We start from the raw sequence: 23,668 nt of genomic DNA, 5'->3' as shown, positions 1-23,668 counted from the left end.
TTTTAAAGATCAGGTCCAGAATATGACTGCCTTTTGATATATGCCTCCAGTAATGTTTTCTGAAACGACTGAGGGGCCTTGAGAATGGATTTTGTTAAGGTCATGAATCTTAGTTTTTTAGATGAAGATGGCCTTTGACGAATCAGAAATTACTTCGTGAAAGTCTAGGAAATTCCGGAAATTATTAAACCTGCCTAGGAAACCTCTGAAGAATGGACAACAGTGAGGATCTTTAACAAAGGAAAAAAAAACACTTACCTTTTTTTTTCTCCATACTCTCCATAAAGTTTATCAGCCATTTTGTTCTTCATCTGTCTGGAGGGCTTGAGGATGCTGGGTTTCTCTGATACACATGAACCTAAACCATTGTTAAATGTCTGATAAAAAGAATATGTGTACTTACCTCCTTGAAATCACTTCATTGTCCATCCATTTTGGTTATTCTGGTTATACTATACTTAGTACAAAGGCAAGAAAACGAAAACTGAACACCAGCAGCATTACGTATACTTCCCTACCACCAAGTCACAGCTCGCTAATGACCCCATGTCCGCAGTCACACATACCATACTTCTTTGTTTACCTCACAGAAAGGATAATGTTTTAGCAATGCTTTCCAAACTCCAGCATATATATGTCTCAGTAAGGGAGCAATGATGTAATTTAGAAATAGGTTTGTTCTGGCACAAAATCACGGATTTTATTAGGAGAAGATGGTGCAGAATAACACCATGCCTATGAATTATATAGCATATTTCCTGCAACGTGTTTGTGTTCCATAGAGGCTATTTGTGTCATAGATCATAAGAAAACTATTATTGGTAGCCAAATTCTTTAACTTCTGCGTTCTTTAGGTTTTGAAGATCCCGTGCATTTCAATAGGATTGAATTTCATTTCTGATGTACGTAACAACCTTAATTCAAGCACAATATAGGGATTTTGTGCGTTAACAGTAACAACACACTACTAAATCTACTACCTTATCGTTCTGTTAAATAGATAAAAGACTGAAACATAACGTGCAGTAATTCCCCATTGTTTGTTTGTTTGTTTTAATAGAACATTGGAGATGATAATGCCAGGTAAGCATTGTTTTAAAACCTTGGCTTTCACAACAGGGAAGTTAAAAGACTCAGATTTATTCATCTACTACTTTCAGTGACAGCAGTGGTTACTTACAGTATGAAGATGGCAGCTTTTAAATCTATAATTTTTTTCTAGCATTATAATTCAATTATAATTTATGTTATGTCTAAAACTGTGTGACACAGAATAGTATGTACAATGCAAAAGCATAAAAAATCATATGTCATACCTCCCTGTGTTAATGAAACTTTAAAAAATTAACAGAAGCAGATTAAAAGATTTAATTTCTCTGTAGCTTGACCAGAGCTAGATTTTTGATGCTCTATTCTGAATCACAATGTTTTTACTTTAACAATTTATATAGTGATACCGTTATACAAACAATGAAATAGAAGATTTAAAACAAATTAGAAGAACTAATTGTCCAAATTCTGCTATTTCTCTCATCATGCTTATCATAAAGAAAAATGAAAAATATTTAACTACATAAATTAGTAAATCCGAACAAGTAACCATCAAGATTATCCAAATTTGCATTACACACAGTCAAAAGAAAAACATTGAATCTTCTCTTTATCGCACAAATTCCAGGGTTTGGTCAATTCTGGAATTTGTATTTTTAAACCATAGCTTATATAGCTCTTGTAGAATGTTTTAAGCAAAACTCCTAGATAAGTCTGCATGTCCTCATCTTAAACCTATATTCTTTGTCCTATAACAAGGTATACAAAGAACAGAGAATCTTTCAAGTAACCAAATCATACACTATTAATGCTAATACAATAAATTTAATCTAAAGTTTTAAAGAACATCAATACAGGAATTTGTATCTAATTAAGGAATTAATTTGAAAATTACTAGCATTCAAAATTTAATAATACATGATATTAAGAAGTCTCAAAAGTTCTTTTAGAATGCGAGAAAATTTGCACTTGAAATGCAAGTAAAAAATTTTTCCTGTTCCAAAAGGGTGGAATAATACATTGCACATGTGCTTTTATCATTTGTAGGATCTGTCTCCTATTAATATACAGAGTAACACTTAAAATAGCTCAAAGCACGCAAGATGTTATATTCACAATTTGAAATTCACACCGCTGTTTTTTGTTTGAAGTAGTACTAAATGGTGTTTACATTCATTTTATATAGCACATCAATGCCAGACAAACTTTTCAACATTCTAAAACTCAAAAGACAGACTTCTTTTCCCTCTTTTATTTTTGGCTTTCCTTTTCTAGATTTACTTCTTTTTTTGAATTTATTTTTGATACAGTGAATCACAATTCTTCCCAACATCATAGCTTTGCAGAAGAGATATATCTGTTTTATCATCTTATCCCATCTATTAATTCTCCAAGCAGCATGCTAGCATTTATGCTGCTCATTAAAGTTAGCTGAAGTGTACACATTCTTAGCCCATCTATATGCTAGTAAAAGCATAAAAACCAAGTGATTTTGGCAGCTTTTGAAGAAAGCATGATATGCCAGGAAACCCTACTGTTGCCAGTTATAGCTACAGTGATAACTAGCACACAATCATCCCTTTATTATCACCTTTTATTGAATTTTATCATTTTTATGAGAGGTTGATTATCTGAGGATGAGAATACAGCTGCAACAAGGTAAAGGCTGCTTAAAGATGGGCAAAAGAGGAATGAACATTGTCTATGAAATGGAAGAAGAAATGGGGAGAAGAAACAAAACCCAATGAGATAGGCATGGATCTAATCACTATGAAGCAGAAATTGTGTGGCGGGTTAAAAAGTAACTTGTTGGAGATGTTCAGAGTTACAGGAGGAATTCAGGTGTGCATCTGTCACTGCACTTCAACAGAAATCATGGGGAATATCAAGATATATGTTTTGGTGTATAACAAAAGCATTGCCTATGGAAGGCACTGAAAGCCAAGGAAGTCACCCATAAACCAAGGAAGTGACATATGGGTCATGACACCGGATGCTTCACTCTGTAGGTCCTTGATTCAATTCCAGTTGTATCTTTTGGAGTGATTTTTTTTTTTCCTTAAGTCCCTACAATTCAGCTTCAATGTGTGCATGGAAGTAACTTCCCATTTAGCTTTCTTCAGTCCTGAGATAATATCCAGTCTCCACGTCAAACCCAGCAGGTCCCAGGTCTGTGCATCTCTTTGAGCAGCCTTTTCACGAATGGACAGCAGAATGGAGCACAAGAGAAATCACCCACACCACTTTTATCCAAAAACAAGGGAGGTGCTTTGCATCCTTTATTTCTATATTGTAGCTTAGCTGTTAAAATAGTCATTGAAGAAGTTGGGGGCAGGGGGGGCTGATTCTGGTTGTCCCACTCTCAGGAGCATCTTACAAGCCAACCCAGAGCACAGCTGGTCAGAAATCTCATCTCCCTCTATAAAACAGGTCATTACACATTTAAAACTAATGAGGACAAAGAGACAAACCCCCAAAAGGACTATTCTTCTTGCGCATAGCAGTTTTGTAGTTACCATAGAAGGAAAAACTTCATTACTGGTCTCTCCACTCCAATACTGTCTATCCATGTTGCCTTAAGTGTAATTAAGTAATTAGTTGGTATTGTATGAAGTAGGGAGCAAGCTGCTGACTTTTGAGCCATTTGTTTGTGGCATCTGATACCTGGCCTTGATTGCATGAGTTCAGTTTCAAAACTTTCAATAAACCGCATAATATTTTGGGAGGCTTGTAGTTCTCATCTGAATTTCCATGACTGACATCCCTCTAAAAATTAATGATATAAAAATATAATTGTGAATTTAACATGAAATTCCTTTATGTTTTTTTATATTCGTTACATCTTTGAGCGAATCTCAAATCTTTATTTCTTTTTTCTTATTCTCTTGATTGACTAATATATAAAATTGATTCACAATCCAAATCTTTTTTTCTTCCAATTATTTTAAAGGTATTAAGAATACTCAATCTTTACATACTAACGGATGCATCAAGTAAGCAATAAAAATGATTAACAGTAATACCATAAGAATACTTCAGAAGCTCACTCGGAAATGTATATCATCTTACATGCAATGCTGATCAATTAATAATTTTTAAGTAGTCTGATATTTATTTAATATAACCTTTACACCAAGTCTGATTTTTAATTAACCTGCGCAATGACTGCAGTTGTGTACATAGATTAAAAATTTGTAAAAGTAATGGTCAGTTAGGCAGCAACTAGTATAATTTGTACATACAGTGACATTAATTATGCTCTCAAATTAGGCACATCATTGCTCTGGACGGTGTAGAATTCTGGCCTTACAGGTGCATTCCCATTAACTTTCTACAAACATTTCAAAGTAATATCTATACATAGTGCAATTCGTTCTTAGTGCAAAAGAGGTACTTTTCAAGAAAAGATTAAACTACAAAGAGCCTCTTAAAATATACAAATAAACAGCATGTTTGTTCAATGTTAATATCTTTTTGAATAGCATTATATTTTTTTGTAAGGAAGTGGAAATCAGGGTAAAGGATTTCTGAAGATAGTTTTAAGTATTTATTTGGAAAGCGTATTCTTTCAGTTCTATAATAAAATACTGTAGCTGTATGAAAAACAATCTATATGTAGTTTCACCAAAAAAGAGTTAACAGAGATTGTCTTTTTACCTGCAGAGTCCATTACAGTCATCCCTTCAGCAGCATTGTGGATTTTAGCTTGTTCTTCACATGCCTCTCCTGCCTGTTTCTACTGCTCATTCACAGCCCATGACGGCGTTCTGGACTATCGTTGACAAGAAGTTAAATTCTGTGTTTCCATCACCTTGCCGATGTTCAAGAACTAGCTGTTGCAATGCTTTTCCCACTCGTCTCAATATCTGTCTCTATATTTAACAAACAGGGAGAAGCACGCATGCTTGACATGGTTGCTACAGCTTTAGCTGACATACTCTCTAGCGTTCAAATATTCTGTTGAAAAGCATGGGACAAGTCATACTTCTCAGAAGTTGCTCAATATTCAGATGGACACCCCTGAACTGCTTTACGATGAGTTTCTTAGATTACTTTTAAATCCATGAAACCAGTGATTATGATGAGCAATCAGGAAATAGACTTCACTGATTAGAGACACTCGGCCACCAAGAAACAGCTTAAAGTTACCGAGAGCCACCTTTGCAATACCTATAGGTCTGTTCCTGGACAATCCCATAGAATTACTAGTGTTTACAGATTAAATCTGCGGCTCCTTCCCCAAGCAAGCCAAGTCATGACACCCTGGGTGATAGGTTAGCCCCCACAGGCATGGTTCCCTGAGATGTTTCATAGCCTGGGCTTCTTTACATCCCAAGAGGAATGAGGTGGTAAGCTCTTTAATACTGATCATGTATTTCCCCTTAGTGGGCTTATTAGTAATAGTGCAAGTATTTAAGTTGCTAAAGTTTTACAGAGCATGTATAAGAATGTGGAAAAATACACAAGGAGGGAGTGGGTAGCAGCAGAGACTGGTGGTTACAGTTGACCGTGGGGATGGTTACCTTCCAAGGGGAACACCTTGCTCAATACAAACCGCCCATTTTGGTAGCCAACTCCATTTCCATATGGAACTATTTTTACTGCTTTCTGGTTCATAGCTGCAGAGGTCTACTCCAAAAGAGTCTGTGAGAAGCTTTCAGTCCACAAGGAGGACAGAATTTCTTGTGCAAGGTATTTTCACCTTCCAAACCAGAGAAATCAGTCCTGAATGAAAATAAAAAAAATAAAAATATCATCAGGCTCTATATTTTGTAATTTCAATACTATATGAACAGTGAATTTCTCAAATCAACTCCAACATTTACTTTAAAAGTGATTCAGTCAAAACTAAATTTATTGCAATGTTGGTTGTATTCATGCTTTTGTGCATATAGACACCGTTGATGACCCAGGAACCAAGATTTTAGCTGTTTTTTTGAATCTGATACAAGGTTTCAGTCCTGCAAAATTTGGTGTTTCTTGCTATTGAGATGCCATTTTACCATTCAATGAATGTTCCTGTACACGTGTATGGGTACAGCTGAATTAACTTTCATGACATACTATTCTTTATTTCAAGTTACCATTATTTCGTTTATCGAACAGACAGTGGTAGAAGAATGTAATTGTAGTAAAGAGGATAATATACCTTCTGACATCAATCCTTTTTAATATTAAGAGGAAAAGAGCAATTAACAGGAAAACAGCAACTACTGCTATAGCACGAAGTAACACTCAGCCAATGCAGCTCCCATTGGTTCAGCGAAATTTTTTTAAAGGCAAAAACTTGTTCTGGGTTCTGCATTCTCTGTAATTAGGTTTTGGTCATCACTGCACTACAATCCTAGGTGAGAAATATATGGTAACATGTCCAGTTCTCTCTGCTACAGCAACAGAGGATTGTCCCCTACATGGTCTTTTCTCTCTCTCCTCTTGTCCTTTGAAGGGTCACTTACTGTAGATAAAAGTCTGTTCTCTGGGTGCAAGAAGAGTATTTGCTGTCTTCGCTCTGAAGACTCTGAATTATATAATGATAGAAATTATGTTCTTTTTTAATGGACAAGGAAGTTTCTAAAATGCGGTTCTGGAATATCTCTAAGTGTACTGCTTTCCCAGTTCATCCCCAAATTAATGAGCATTCCTGCTATTTCCTACAGTAAAAAAATTCTGTTTATGAAAGGAAAATGTAAAAATACCAATACTTTGTAAACTTAAGGAATTTAGAAGGAGTTACAATTTTTTGACAGAATAAACAAATTTGAAAAGACAGTCTAGCCTAAAAAGTTTCTTGTTTGAGTCTACCCTGAAGGTCACAGATTTTCAGTGTGGGATTTTCACAGTTAACAATTAGTGGCAGTCTTTACAGACTAGTAAAGAAGGAAATATTTGTCATGGACTCTGTTCCCAATATCATTGTTAGATACATGTGATCCATGCCCTGCACCATATCATATCACTATGCTAAAAAACCACACCAACTTGCCTTTTTTTTTTTTTTATGTCAGTTTTTATTTTTAAAGGCACAATATTTTATACTGCATAGTAGAAGAGTCTATTTCTACCATGGAAGGCATTCTTGAAGTGCTATACAATAACAGAAATTAAATAAAATACTAGTTTATAACATTACAGAGTTCACATTTCAAAATACCATTAGACCCTCAAGGGATAAAAAAGCCATTTGAACACCACCTTCATGTTGCCTGGCAGCCTGTTGTGTGAAATATAAATAGGTAACCATATGGAATTTAGGACGGCAAAATGCAACCTCCTGCTTTAGGACTAAATAAAATAAAATAACGTGAAAACACTAGGTCAAATTCATAGGTAAAGTTAAGCAAGTCTAAGGGAATTTAAGTTGGAATGGCTTATATTCTGCTGTACCACATCTGAAACGTGCTGTGGTAAGCTGACCCCAGCCAGCAATTCAGCCGCCACCCAGCTGCTCGTATTCACATCCACCCAGTGGGATGGGGGAGAGAACTGCAAGTGAAAAAATAACAAAAACCTTGTGGGCTGAGATAAAGACACTATACTAAACCCAACCAACACAAAATCAAGTGATGCAAAAGCAGTCACCACCTCCCACCAGCAGACCAGTGCCCACACAGCCTCCAAGCAATGAATACTTTGGAATATCATCAACAGCTTGAGAAGGTGACATTGTCTTCAATATTAACAAAAACTACTTTAACCAAGTTAGTTCTTATTCTTTACATCCTGACAACGTTCAGATCAGAGCTGCTTCTGCCTGATGTGAACAAGAAAGCATTTTCACATTAATAAAAATGTTATTTGTACATTCCAATATTTCTATTAACATTCATTTTTACTAACATAACCTGCAAGAGCAACCCGACCATACTCAGTTTCTCAAAAAGAGACCACTGTAATGGCTGTAAATATAATAATTGGACGTGATGATCTTAAAGGTTTATTTCCAGCTTAAATTATTCTATGATTCTATACTACGATGGAAGCTTGCCTTGCTAAATACAAGCTGCATCTACGGTGTAATTGCAGCAGCAATTCTGCAGCAATACAGTTCATACAACACATACAGTTGCAGCCAGCTCAAAACTAAGTATTTTGGTAATAACAGCCATAGGGCATCATCTCTGAAAACCAGGAGATTTGGTATGAAAACAAAAGGATGTTGGATCCTACAGAAGAAAAATGAAAGAGTATGTGGTTCTATTTATGAGAGAATAAGAAACCTCAAAAGAGGTTTAGAAAAGTAAAAACATTTTGTTATTAAAATTAATAAACGAGCATTAAAAAAGGTGAACCCTGCTGAGGTTTCTTTGGATTTCAGTTTTCATGTGAAGTGGTTGCACAAGTTGAGGTATAATGAAAAGTTAATTTATCAGAAACATACAGAAGAACTTGAAAATATAGTCCTGGACATAAAAATCTTCAGTACTCTGGACTTGTTTTGATTTACAGGAGATGCAAAGGGAATGCTGCTGTTAGAGTCAGAGACATTTCTTTATTTCAGGAACCTACTTTGAATTTCTGTTGTTACTGCAGAAAGATGGAGTTTCTCTCTTCACGGGTCCACTGACTGATTTAATGTATATTCTGTCATACTGCTGCTGTGGATTTTATCTCTTAAGGGAAAGAAGTAGAGAAGAGAGTAGTAAACTGCGCAGCAATTTATAAAACTATTGGCATTTTGAACATGTTCAGTGTGTCTCTGTGATTAAAAGCAAATGGTGCATACATGCTGTTGTTTTTCTCTCTGTTTTTGAAGGGGACAGTGTCTGGGTTTATTATATTAATACTAATCTGAGCCTCTGTAACATTATAGTATTTCTATCTGACGATATTGTGGTCCTAAGACCATTCCTCACTTTGGGAAGGCTTTCAAGCAAACAGCACTTCACGTATCTGTCCAACAGTCCACTACAGAATGACTATGATTCATTCTCTGGAAGGGAAGAAAGTTCCTTGAGATAGTCTTGAAAGCAATCCATTGTTAGAGCAGCACACACTTTCTTCAAATTCATTTGTGAGATTCTTTGGAGGAAATAATGGCTAATCAAGTCAGTAAATAACAAAAGGCTATTGAGGCCCTATTAAAACAATAAACCCAATTATTTCTCAAACATAAGAAAGGGCAGCTGGACAACTGTCTATAAAGTTGCATTTATCTTCCAAGAAATAATAAAAAACGTTTGCATTCATACACCAAGCCTTTAAAACACAAGCCAACATAACACTTTCAAATTGTCATTCTCTTTCCACAGCCAGTGTGACTGCTGCGGTTCAGGGACATTTCCACCTCAGTCCTAGCATCCAGGTGAGAAATCCATGCTCCCATGAGTAGGAGCATCCCTGGGTAGGGGTGGCTGTAACATGCTGCTCTCTGAACTCAAACTGTTGGGCTGCACTTTCTTAAATCCTACAGAGAGCTTTGGCTGTGGTCTGAATAAGCAGCTGAACTTCAGGTTGATAAGATGCTCTGTGAGCTTAAAATATGGAGAATTATACACCAACATTAGTCTTCAGAGGCTCTAATTTTATGGTCCAGGCTTCCAACTTCCCTAAGAGGACCAAATCAGAAAAGTAAGCATAATGTCTACTTGTGGGCAAGGAGATAGAATAGGAAGGTTGGGCTTTAAAAGAAAACCAGAAAAAACAGAGGAAGGGAAACGGGTGGGAAAACATTCCAAAGAAAGTATAAAGCTATCATTGTTTTGTGTTTTTTAGCAATTCATCTTCAAATGATACTTCATTCTCCCCTTTTAGGGATCCAGCCTAGCATTAAATTCATCAACACTTTCTTGCCAGGAGTATTTGTATTTTAAAAAGCAAGAATCTGCTTTACAGTTTGACTCTGTGAGTTGCTTAAAAAAATTAAAAAAAAAATAAAAATAAAAGGTATACCTGTATGTTATGCAAAGTGGAGAAATAAGTATTCTACAGTGAATGGCAGGTTCTTTTCTCTAGTACACTCAGGATTTCATCTAAGGATTAATTTTTATACGCGTGTGTGTGTGTGTATATACTTTTTTTTTTTTCTCCAGTAGTAGTATCTTAATGCATGAAGAATCCTTTCTAGGAACTAGAGCCCAGCATAGTTTCTGATGTGGCAGGAATTTGGCTGTGGAGCAGTGTTAGTCCCACGTATGATTTACTATCCTCTCTACATTAAAGACAGGAGAAGCTCACTTTTTATTAATTTCAAATACTAGAGAAAAACTGGCTAAAAGATTGATCTGCCAGTTGGTTTGCTTTATGGACAAGCCAGTAGAAATTACAGCAATTCACATGGGCACCTACCAGTTGAATATTTAAGGAAGTCACGGTCTCGTAGTGTTTCTATGGGTACCCCAAGGGCTCACAGGCAGCATGAGTTCTTTCATTTTGCTAAGAGCTGCCTCCTCGCCTTCACATGCAAAGGCCAAGTACCTGTGCAGTTGCTACACAGGAAATTTATGGAGTCTTTTTCAGCAAGTAGCAAAATTAGCCTCTTCACCTCTCACAGACCTGCCTGCTGCATCTTTTCTAAACATGTAAAATCCCTTGCATTAACAACGTTCCTTGGGGAGCATCTTTGTCCTGGTACTTTCACATCATATCACCTTCTGGGCTCAAAGGCCACAGAGTAATTAAACTCAGTGATTTTAGCAGGGAAAGGCTTTGGGATGTTTTTATATTTCAATTCTGGATATGCAAAAGACGGGGGCGGGGGGGGGGGGGGTTTACAGTGTAATCTGCTTCTAAAATTAACATTTCTGCATAAGTAACATATGCACTGAGTTTCGGAAAAACTATTTTCTGCTGGATTTCAATAATTGCCAATATACGATTTCGAATTGTTTTAAAGCGGGATACCAGACTGAACTCCCCTAACAGATAAGAGAATAGCGCCATCTGTTGCTCCGTGCAGTAAGCGCAGCTACTTTCCACCTGCTGTTACACCAATTTCATTGCCCTCTGCGCACCTCTACTCTTACAATAATTAAATGTTTTCAGAAAAAGCTGGGCTACTCCTGTCTCACACTAGAGAAGCTTAATGAATTTCAATGAACTTACATGATAAAATGTGAAGCAAGCATAATACTTCTATTTTTTAGTAATGGGGTTGGTTGAGGAATTACAGGAAATGAGGAAAAGGTGATTTCTTTAGTTGTTAGGGATTAACTGTTGGGGTGGATAAGCGCTGGGCTGCTGAGAAAAAACAGCACTTTTAGTGCTGTCACTGCTACTTAAAAATCCTTGACTCTTACCTTGATTCTATAATGAAACAAATGGCCTGAGGTGACTATTGTGGATTAGAATTTGCAATACAGAACCTGGAAAGAATGTTAAGTTTATTCTAACACATGCTCTTTCTAAATTTCTCATATGTAATATCTAAGAAAGGCTTTTTATTGATATATATTAAAATTTTCCTGGGTTTTTTTTTCCACCCAGATACTTAGCCTCACTACGTAGTCTTTTCATAGCCAAAAAAATAAGCAAAACAAAAAAAAAAAACCATGCAAAACAAAAATCCTCCAACTCCAAGTAAGATGTATGGCATCTACAGTCTTCTGCTTTACTCATAGTTTATTCCAATTAGCTTGCACAATTTAATTTCTCAGGTCAAGCTGTACTGTATTCTTGTTTTACCAATAAGTCGCACACCAGTGGTATATGAAGATACAGAAGACTAGAGAAATTTGATTGCCTTTAGGAGGACTGTGGGCCTCTCAAACTCAATCATCTGCATTTGAAACTTTGCTTTTGAGTTCTTACAGACACACATCTGATGGGACAGGAGATGGAGCAAACTAGATTTCTCAAGAGGAAAGCAAAAAATCTGTGACCACTGCAAGTCCAGCCCATTCTCTCAAAAGCACTTTTCACTCATTCCAATTCTTTTTGATTAAAAATCTCCTGCTTTAACTTACCCATCCTCACCCTTTCCATTCTTTCTCAGTCTTCTGCTAGTTCTTTATTCCAAATCATACCTTATTTCATTCCCTTTAGTTTTAATCTGTAACTTCTTGGAAAGCTGACAAATAGTATTACTTAGCATGTGAAACTACAAATAGCTCAACGCTGATGCCAGCTTGGTCTTGTTATTTTTTGTTCATGGTGTGTTATCTCCAAAAGGCACAAGCAAAATGCCTTGTCTGCAAACATGGGCAGCACAGTCTCATCAGTGTCCACAGCGCTTTGATCCACAAAGGCTAAATTTATGTGTGCAAATCCACTACCAGCAAAAACGGGCTTCCTATTATGATTTGTCCATTGGGCACTGAATTACTGTATCAGGCATAGAGGCAGCCTAGGAAGATTAGCCTCATTAGGTAAAAGTTAGTTTTTGTGGATAGGCACTGTAGAAATACCATGATAGTACGTAATCTATATGTCTCTGCCTTTAAAGTATTTTATATACATCTCTGTTATGCCAAAGTCTATGGATCACAGCTGCTAATATGATAGCTCCAGATAACTTACAAATAATAATCTAAATGATTTTCCATATTGTCACTTTTTTCTCCTTTTTCTTCCTCCATCTCCTTATTTAATTTTTTTCTTCCCCAGAAGCAGAACAGAACATCTGGCCCCAGCTGCACTTGCCTTGTACTTCTGCAACTCACTATGAATACGGAGATACACACACTTCTCACTAGGAACTATTTTGTACCATTGTGAAGGGTTAGCTACAAAACATGGCTAGAGCACTGACAAAAATGAACTTGTATTATCATATAAAAATCAGTATGAATCTCACTTTTTGAAGGACATGTGATAATTTTGAACATTGACCCCAACTTCATGTCCTCCAGGATGCTTTCTGAACTTTTAAGATCTGGTCATGACTTGGTCATGGTTTTTCCGTCTGTCTGTATCCTAAACCCCAGACCTGAAGATAAATTCTGAGACAGATACTAGCAAAATTACGTGATTATTCTAGATGTACATCATGAGTGAGATCTGACTATTCTAGCCATCTCTAAGTATTTTCATTCTGATTTTCTGCTGTGCCTGTACTCTATCAATATGCTTACCTTTTCTTTTACTGATGTTATACAAGTTACACATACATTTAAAAGACGACAACTTTTATACCACCTGCTCTGTGCAGCTTTCCACCATGATCTTGAACAGTGTTTTGTTAAGTTGCAGGAGAACATCTGTGAAATAAATGCTCTTTTTACAGCCAGGCTAAATAAGAAACAGACATGTAAAGTAAGATAGCACATTTGTACTGTAGCTTATGTATGGGTTTTCTCGGAATATATGAGAGTGTTGATGTTTCATAAGCATTAAAAATTCCTTTTAGTAATTATTTTTTGTCACATTTTCTTCAGAAGACTTATTTTTGTATGGTAAAGGTGGCCATGTCCTTTGGGGTAAACTCTAAGATATATTTTCCTTCAGCTCATCAGTAATGTTGCATCATTTATTTGCATTATGTTACCCTTTAATATAACAATTTATTGTCTTAGAAGTAACACACAAGGAATATTACTATCTGCTTATTATTTTAACACAGGTGCTGCTTATGACTTAACCCTTCTGTTCCCAACATCTTGCAAGGTTTGAGCCTGATAACTAGTCAGGCACTTTCACATAAAAGAGATACTCAGCCAGATACAGAGGACAATAGAGACATCTAAGCGAGATTCAGGGGCGTATGTTCAAAACTTGATCTTGAAAACTTCCACACAAATTAAGCCAAGAAAAGCCAAAATACAAGAAATATGTCCTATTTTTTACATTATCACTCAAGATCACTGCAGGAATGCAAAAAGAGCACCGTACATGTCAGAAGATTTCTGGTAATGCGTGGTGTGGCTACAACTTTTCTGCCCATTCTCAACCACTTGCTTCTACCTGCTTAATGCTCCTGGGGTTGCCTACTAAATCGAGAAAAATGACCCAAGCTAAAATATGTAAATACAAATAAAAATAAAAACCATGCACAGAAAAAACCCTCATGAAAGGATAATTCCACTGTTCTGGTTTAGACAATTGTCCTACAAACAGATGGACCATTAAAAAAAGGTCACAATGGTCACTGATGAGAGAGCAATGGGGTGGCTTTTTCAGCCATACCCTTATATGCCTTGATTCTGCACATATTCTGTGAAATTCTTTTTCCTTGACATGTAGGTGGATCCACTGACTGAAACAAATGTTAGAGCAGCACAAGAGATAAGAAGCACCATTCTAAGTAACCTTATAAAAAAGAAAAATCAGCAACTTAACAAAGAAAATGTCAACAAAGTCAAATGACTCCAGAATCTGTTGAAGTCAGAGGTGCAGAAGCTAGAACAATTCATTAATGCACCATGCAAGATGATCTGAATTATTTTAAGAGCACTGTATTTGCATTTTAGATATAGCAGAATGAACTAATTATGAAATGTATGCATCAAAGATTTCAATTTCAGGCTTGACTTTACTTTGGAGATTAATTTTTTACTTTATCATTTTTGCAGGCAGTTCAGTGGACAGCCTTATTTGAATGTTACTCATTGTTCAGTGATGTATGAAGTGTATTTAATCAATGTGAAGGAAGTAATATTAAACTATTATCAGAAGGATCAAATATTCTAAAAAAATCTCAAAAGGAAGGTCAAAAGGTAACATCTCTGCTAACAATATGAGAAACTGTATTTAACTTATTCTTTACATCCAAGTTTTTCATGGCATACACATTATCCCTTTTCACATAAAATTACAACATAAAATGTGGTTTGTTATCCTCTTGTTTAAAAATATCTTCTATATAGTAGATCAAATAAGTTTTTAATGTTTTGCTAAGAGATACTGAAATAACTTATTTAGAGTTGTTGTGTAATTTAAATGGCTGGCTGCAAAAACTATTGACAGGACAGTCTTAGTGATCACCATTAAATCGTTTGTCAGTGTGTTAGTTATTACAGGATAAGGTAATTGCCAACAAGGACAATTATTTAAATAATTCACATGTTTCTTCAAGTATATTCACAAGTATATTCAAGTATTGCTTATCCTTCTTTATAAAGATCCAAAGCTGAACTTAATAAAACCATCACATAAACCTCTATTTTATCCTTTTTATCTTTCCAGGGCCACTAACACAACAACAAACACATCATCTCAGTTTTGACTAAGACAGTTAAACATGAGAAACTTTTTCCAAAAGCTATGAATGAAGAAAACATTCATTTCTGAGCTAGCACTAAGAAATTAATTCATTACATAATAAAAAAATAAAAAGTGACTTTTGCACTGTGGTTTTCGCAGGAAGTTTCTGATTAAATTACGGATAACTCTTGGTTTTTTTCCTGGTTGAAGATGTACTCAAGTTAAAGTTAACTGTGTCCAAAGACATTAATTTTATACCACTATTAAAAGGAATTACCGTCTCCTTATTGTCTTTTTAACACATATGTGATAGCTCAGCCAATAATAGCTGATGGCATTGCTTTTGTCCCCATTACATCAAACCTGCAGTTTCACAGGCATAAAGCCGTAAGACTAGTTGACTGGGAACTTCTGTAGTGAATGGGCTGCTAAGGGTGAGCAGTACTTCAAGTGGCTGGTAAAAATGCTTTTAGTGAAAGAGCAAAACATTACTTGAATTTGATACATTTGCTTCAACAAACCTCAATTTCTGCTTTGACTTAGTGTCTTGCAGAGAATGCTGTGTATATTCAAAGTTAACCTCCCACAAGTATATTGTAAATGTTTATCTGGAGCAATGACACCTGATATACAAGAACACACAGGCTGACAAAGATAAATGTTTCTAGCTTCTCAACCTTGGAAGCAATGAACATGCAAAACCATCTGAAGTTTCAAAATAAGTATTTCACAGGATCTATTACACCTTATGTATGACCTTCATTCTGCAAACAGCAAATGCCTTTCCGAACATCACTACCATGAAGAGTTCCCTTGGCTTGCGGGATTGGGGTTATACTATCTTGCAGAATATTTTGCTTTCTAAGTTTATAATCAGAAGTAACTGTGCAACATCCCTGGTGGAACGTACTATTAGAAATGCATCTGACTATTTTAAACATTTTGATGTGACTGACATTTTCCCCCTTCTTCAATGAGTGTTGAGCATAGATAAATCATTACTGTCTCCTTTCCTTTCCCTCATGTAATATTTTTACCTCTTTTTGAATAGATGTATTAGCATGTGAAGGCTACTAAAGCTACATAGCCTGACAGATAACAGTCACTTACTCAAGCAGACAACTTTTGACTCCATTCCTGATTATTTTATTGAGTAAAGTTAATCTATCAAGTCTAGATTTAATACAGTTGTAAAATTCCATAGTTTTGAGTCCAGTTATGTCACCCTAAGACACTCAAAGTTGTACTTGATTAGTAACTGCAACAAGTATGTCAATGTGACTAAAAATGGTCTGCATTCTTCAAGCAATAAAACTGCTGTTGCTGTAATTTAAGATTATTAGGTATATTAAAAAAATATAAAGTTGTTAAAAGCAAATAATCGCTACAGGCATGAAAGGATATCAGTGGACTAAATTCATTCTGTACTAATAAAGTACTTATTTTATTGATGACTTTACCTGATTTACAGGAGAACATTGATGAAATAAACAATGGGAAAAAAGGTTTCTCTAAAAACCTAAACACTCAGTATCATGCTGATATGGAAACAGCAGTCTCTAAAACCTTGGTGTTTCAACATTAAAAGGTCAACAGAGGAAATCCCAAAGCTTCGTTATATTTCTTGTGATTTATCAAAACCCCAAATTATTTTCATTTATTCTTTTTCAAATGGCAACCTTCACAGGATATGTCTGCACAGCAAATTAGACCTACTCTGCTGATAGATTTAGCATAAAGTATAACTACCATAAAAGCGATTTCTTCTTGTGCTGCAATTACTGCACTAAATTTTCCATTTGGAAGGATGGGCAATATGGACATTACCTTGTTCCACAAGGGACCCTCTACTTTGGAAAGTGTCCATGGGTCAGATTTCATTCTCCCTTCATGCTTCTCTCACAACCATCTGAAAATATAGTTAAGTTTTAGCAAATTACAAAAGAAAATTATTATTAAGGAGTGAAAGTAAAATTTCTTCCATTCTTTCACCATGTGTATTGTGCAAATATAGGTGGACAAGTTGAAAGTCTGGATTGTGAGGCCTGAAGCCTGCATTCCACGCTGAAGGAGATGTTCAGGTACAGCTTCCACAGATCGTTTGAAAACACAACCTGAACTGTAACAACCCCCTGATTCCGCAGCTGATCACGTGCACTTGAATTTACTTGCAAGAATCACGTCACATTTCCATCCAGCACCATTTGAGCTTTCATTTTTGAGCTTCACTTCAAATAGCTTCTTAACATTACAGACCACTGAGATGTGAAAATGTATGACAAAATAAATGTTAATGTGTTAAATAGCAAATGTTAAAGTGTTAAATAGTAAATATTAAATTGTGTGGTAAAGGAAATGATCAGCTGGTATGTATTATCAGCTTGAAGTAGCACTAATAACAATTTAAGTTTTATAATGTACTTTAATTACAGTACCTGTTTAAAAGAGGGCCCCCCTTTCTTAGACACACAACTATACAACTGATTTAGAAATTCCATGGAAGTATACTCAATTTCATGCATGTGCTTAAACTTATATTCGATTTATCACTCAAATGACTTAATAGAACATCCTGCCAGAGTTGTCTTAGAATGTCAGCTACACTGACCACTTACAGACAGATTCAGCATATTAAAATTTCCCGTCAGATTTTTTACCTTATAGATCTCAAGTTCATGAAAGTTCATTGAACGTGAGATGTACCTCAGCTACTCCTCCTGAATCACCTTGAAATCCCTGGAATCAAAGCTGAAGTTGAGGCACATTTTTCTTTGACATATATGGGTCTTTTATTAGTAGAGATGTTTTCTTCCCTTCTATGAGTTTCTGTGAAATTCTACAGGCTTTAAGAGTCTCACTTTTCTCTATTGAAATATGATTTAGATAGATAAGATTCAGTTAAATCCTCAGAAATTACATCATCTCCAAATTAGAATATAATTTATCTGTGACATCAGACACGCAAACTATTTAAAGAAAGTATTAGATGTAGAGGAATAAACAGAGTGATAGGCAAATCACGTTAATTTAACATCATCTCACGTTTAAAATCAAAGACAATCTGAAGTAAATGATCTTAAGGAAATAGCAACCAAAAAACTTTCTGCTAGCGAATATCAAAGAAAAACTCATGAAGATTCTGTACACTTGCTATGGCCTTTACATGGGATGAAGGGGTCAGGGGATAGTCACAAAGGCTCATAAAAGAACATTGCAACAGCACAGATCAAACAACAGCTGGAAGACGCTGCACTCTACTAAGCAGCACCTGGAGTTTTTTTTGCAATTTAGGTACAAAAAAGAAGTAAATTCCTGTGGATCTATTTTATGGTTTTTTGTGCTGAGCCAAAGCTAACAGAGATGAGATTTCATTGTGCTTTTGTTTTTATCTTCACACTTCACTATAGGTTAGAGTAACTGGAACTAAGACAACCTTACGTCTAGAGAAGTAAAAGAAATCTGTTCTCGAAGCAGAAAGAAATAACTAAACTCACGTTTTCCCAATTATCTGAAACATTTTTTTATTGTATTTATTGAATTTGATCAAATCTCTTCACAAAATTCAAAAGAGATTTGCTACTTTGGCAGGAAATGAAAGTCAACAGTTGAAACGAACATAAAATCTAACCCTTATAAAAAATTAACCTGACATAAATGCATTTGAAAGTGACCATAGTTCAGCTCCCCTTAGCATTGTTGTTAACGTTAGAGCCAAATAAGTGTAAACTGACTGTTCAAAACAAAGTTTTGCAGCAACAAAAAAAAAAAATTGTCTGAAGGGCAACTGAAATTCAGACCTTTAGTTTTTTTTAATTATTATTATTATTGTACAATAGCTATATTCAACTTCATTTTAGAGATCTGATGGTCCTTGATAGCAACCTATACAGCACACACTATCACACTGCTGGCTTTAGTGGGGTGGACAACAAAGTGACCTAATTGAGGTTATGAATACTGCATACTGACCTTATTGTGTGGATTTATTGCTTCAATTGATTTATAGCTTGACTTTTGAAGATTAATCCATTGCAATCAATGAGAATTAAACATATAAAAACTTTTTTTAAATGTCAGTCTCTACAGCATCCTGCTGAGCCTAGCATATCAGTTTTGGTGTAGATGGCCAAGATAAGGACCCAGGTCATCAACTGCAGTTTTAAATAATTTTCTTTCTCTAGAGATAAGTATATTCTTAAAGGTGTGCTTTGGAAAGCCATTTGAAACATTCATTCATCAAAGTTTTCTCAGAAATTTTTATCGTCTATGTTGTTGTCATAAGTTTGTAAGTCCCTGATAGGACAAATTGTAATTACTCATTCCTTTCTCTCTTACTCACCCTTACTAAACCAGCTACAGGCTACTACTTTTAGTTTATGAACATTTGAGAACTTTGGTCACAAAGGAAGGTGTATATATGGGATTGTCATGGTTTACACCTAGCCAGCAACTAAGTACCATGCAGCCACTCACTCACCACCCCCCACCCCCACCCCACTCAGGTAGGGAGGAGAACCGGGGGAAAAGGTAACACTCATGGGTTGAGACAAGAACAATTAAATAATTGAAATAAAATGTAATAATAATGATAACAATTGTAGTGAAAAGGAGAGAGGAATAAAACTCAAAACAAAAAAAAAAGCGATGCACAATACAATTGCTTCACATCCACTGACTGATGCCCAGCAGTGATCAGCCCACCCTGGCCAGCTCCCCCCAGTTTCTGTACTGAGCATGATGCTCTGTGGTATAGCATATCCATCCCTCTGGCCAGTTCGGGTCAGCTGCCCTGGCTGTGTCCCCTCCCAGTCTCTTGTGTCACTCCAGCCTTCTCGCTGGCAGGGCCTGAGAAACTGAAAAGCCCTTGACTTAGTATAAACACTACATAGCAACAACTGAAAACATCAGTGTGTTATCAACGTTGTTCTCACACCAAATCCAAACCACAGCACTGCACCAGCTACTGAAAAGTACATTAACTTTAACCCAGCCAAAACCAGGACAGGGATACTGTTGGATGGGTAGATAGGCAATTCTGTCAGATGACAGAAATTAAAGGCCTTGCTTAACTTCTGTTATGTGATTTTAATTTATATACCTTCATTTCCAATATACAGAAAGGCAGAGAGCTAGGCTTTAGCTCAGTTCAGTCGCCGGAGACTGCCCAAACTCCGGTGTCATACACATTTACAATAGGAAGCCGCAGTCACAAACACAGTTAGAAGGCAGTCCTGTGGTTATCAACTCACACATACTGTGGCAAATTAGTGGCATTTTCTTCAAATCCCAGAAAGGGGAATATAAGGGTCTCTGACCTAGTTGTTTCATTCCAGAAGACTAGCAAGAATTGCAATAAGATCAAACAGCTGCATCCTCAGACCAGGCAAAATGAAGACTAACCCATGTATCATTCATTACGTGACAGTGTTAGAGAAATCCAAAGGTCCACGTGACAGTACAGCCAAACTCAGAGATTTAAATGAACCTTACAAGTTATTTTAATTATTTGAGCTATTACATCAATTTTTAGTTTATGTTCATTTTGATAGCTAATTGGTTTTGCATATTTGTCACAGGGTGGAAGATATAGGAAAATACCTAATATAACACTGGGATGCTTACATTAGACATCCCTGATGAGTCATAGCTCAGACTCAGTAAAACAGTTGTACCAGAATTTTTTGTCTCTGAAGTCTGGATAAAATATACAAAATAACATATATTTTATATAATAACCAATAAAACTAGATCCAAATAATGCTCAAGGTCTGAATTAATGATGAAAAGAAATTCATCACTATTCTTATCTTGACTTATTTAACCAACTCACAGCAAAGATTTATAATCTTAATCTTCATTTAAGTTGTTAATCATGAGTGTATAAACTGTCCTACAAAACTGGTGACATGTGACAATATCTAATTTGAGCAAGATTTGACAAATTAATTAAACTTCATAATAAAAAATACCCCATGGGTTTAAAATTATCCAAAGAGATAAAAGCAGGTTAGATAAAAACTACAGTTATGATGAATTTTCCTCATTGTTATAACTTTTACAATTAAAAATAAGAAATTAAACATTTACAACATACCCACCAAAACACCATGATGCTTAGTCTTGTTTTGAGCCTTTTAGAGCACTATAAAATTTTATAACAGCTCCCAGTCCGCTCTTACGCTAAACAATAAAGGCTGTTGGGGTATGTACCAACGCACAAAAATTCACGAGTCCACCAGTCACACCTATATGCATCTCAAATTCCTTAAAAAGGGACCGACTAATTACTTGTGCTAGGTTCCGTATACAAAGCCAAGGTTGCAATTTGTCATAAGAATTCACAGCAACTTGTTTAAAAGCCTAAAACGCGTTGCAGATGGAAGACCCCGTTTGTCTTCACATTTCTGGAATTATTGCAAAATAATCTCTCTCGAGCTAGGAAGACAGCTGAAGTTACGCTTTGTGGATGCTGTATTCATAGGAATAAATGCTATTTCACAACAATTTGCTTTTAGGTTGGAAGGTTCCTTGGGTTGGTAGAGGAAGTAATGGAGACAACACTGATTTTGAAATTCTTTTTTTAACTTGGTATTGGAGCAAAAGAAATTGTAAAAAAGGTAATATATTTGTTTCACTGTTAGAAAGCTGTTGTAGTGTAATTCTGTCAGCTTTAATTCCTTGAACTAAGTTGTGCATTGCCCCCCATTCCTCCCGACTCAGAGCGCTGCCCAGAATGCATCAGACACTCACCCATTTCTATACTTTGTCAGCTGAAAATTGCTCCTTATCTTTGTTTCCTCTGTTCCTAACAGCACTAGAAAGAGGCTCTCAAACCAGACAGTAGCAATGAGAACAATCCGTGGTTCTGTGAAGTCGCTGCCAAAGTCTTCTATGTTATTATTAATGAACATGTTCATTACTAATAACGAACACGCTACTATATGCCGAAAGGTCTTTGCAGAAAACCCTACGAGGCTGGGAAATTTCAACAGCTGGTGACATTTTTTAGCCTATATATAACCCTTGTGTATTACAAATGAAAAGCTGACATTTTAATCTATAATGAATTCATGACTGCAGTTATAGTAACTATATATACGGAAAAAGAATTGATATCCTTCCAGACCCCCCCACGTCTGTAGTGTCACCTGCCACCGAGGGTTTCGCGGTCTCGTTCCTGGCAGCCAGCACTAGGTGGGGACAGTGACTCACACAACGCTTCTAACAGGCGCTTTCTAGCTCTTGGACCGCAGCTACTGCCAGCTAACATTATTTCATTTTTTATTCAGCTTATTACAGATCGCAGGATTACCGTTGTTGGGGGGCGGTTTAGCATTTGTCTTAAAGAAAGTGAAAGAAAATTACTCACGCTTTGAGTGGCTAGCAGGTCTCCCTGGATCTCTTCCACACACCTGTATGCCTATGGAAATCACAAAACTCAAGGCAAACTCTAAACGCAGTATTTCCAGAGTTTTCTTTCCAGCCTTCACATGCGTGAAAAACATTTAGTAACAGTAACTCTGATCATATTTTTTGAGCCATAAAAAAAATCCTTACTTTTCAAACAGGAAATTTACATTTTTGAAATTTAGGGGTTTGAGCTCGATTAAATCAAGCCTTTATGGAAGCGAGGATTCTTTTGAAATTGCTGGGGGAAAAAAAAAAGAAATAAATCCATACATGTTATACATTGACTCCACGTGGGGAAAATAAGCTGAGCCTACCATGGAATATTCAATTGTGCTTAGGACAGTCTCCTAGTTAACAGCTAGAGAGAGTTCTCACACACCAGCCAGGAACTAGTATTGATATCACACATCCCATCTCTTTCTTCAACCTCATACGAACTAGTTTTGAACAGTGAAGGGACACTAAAAGAGAAAAGCCAACAGGGAAAGATAACTGCATACAACTAAACTACTGCCAGGAGACCGCTTTGCAGATATTTGGGGTTAAAATTTCAGAAGTGACTAGTGATTTTAGAAGGTATATGGCACCAGTGGGAGACAGCATGTCATTAGCAGAAAGCAACGACACAATAGAGGCTGCAAATCTGACATGTTTGAATCCTAAAAGGTTAAACCCCAGGCATACAGTAAGCCCTTTTATTTAGGCTGCTGTTTAAGACAAAAGCAGCTGGAGTTCTTGTGCTGGTGTACTGTCTCCTTATTGTCTGAGAGATGGGACCTCCTGGCAGTGACGTTGTTTTGACTTCAAAACCATTTAAACACACTGAACTGGAGTGTGGGCTGATTTCCCAATGGCAATCCAACTTCAAATTTTGAATTTGGCTGAGCCTAGCTGTAGCTGACTGCAGCCTGTGCAGCCACGTTGGGACAATACACCCAAAAGGCTCCTCTCAAAAACATCTGCTCCAGTTAGCAGAGCCATAGTAGGCGTTTGGCAGATTTCACTATGAGACTGCTGACGTTTGATGGCAAACTGGCTGGAATTAATAGAGCCTGGGCTGATTTCTTTGGGTTTGTTTGCACTACTGCATCGCTCGAAAAGAAAAAGAAGAGAAATATTGATTATCACTGTG

The 23,668-nt window shown here is 36.3% G+C and overlaps 1 long non-coding RNA gene across 3 annotated transcripts in view; it reads right to left on the bottom strand.

Annotated features, from left to right (window-relative positions):
• Positions 1 to 908: 908 nt before the first annotated feature.
• The window catches only part of LOC121095272, a 192,353-nt gene continuing 169,593 nt past the window's right edge, over positions 909 to 23,668 (bottom strand). The window contains exons 8-13 of one of the 3 annotated variants that reach the window (XR_005830043.1): positions 16,954 to 17,035; positions 12,782 to 13,184; positions 8,557 to 8,660; positions 5,574 to 5,775; positions 4,708 to 4,922; positions 909 to 3,469 (exon numbers count right to left, since the gene is read on the bottom strand). This is a non-coding gene — a long non-coding RNA (uncharacterized LOC121095272). Of the gene's footprint in view, positions 3,817 to 4,707; positions 5,776 to 8,556; positions 8,661 to 12,781; positions 13,185 to 16,953; positions 17,036 to 23,668 lie in introns of all 3 variants that reach the window. The other 2 variants (XR_005830042.1, XR_005830041.1) reach the window with 2 other exon arrangements.

The sequence above is a fragment of the Falco naumanni genome, chromosome 10 (genome assembly GCF_017639655.2).
Source record: "Falco naumanni isolate bFalNau1 chromosome 10, bFalNau1.pat, whole genome shotgun sequence".
In the NCBI taxonomy this organism is placed as follows: domain Eukaryota; kingdom Metazoa; phylum Chordata; class Aves; order Falconiformes; family Falconidae; genus Falco; species Falco naumanni.
The sequence above is the reverse complement of the archived record's forward strand: the minus strand, read 5'-3'. Positions and strand labels throughout refer to the sequence as shown.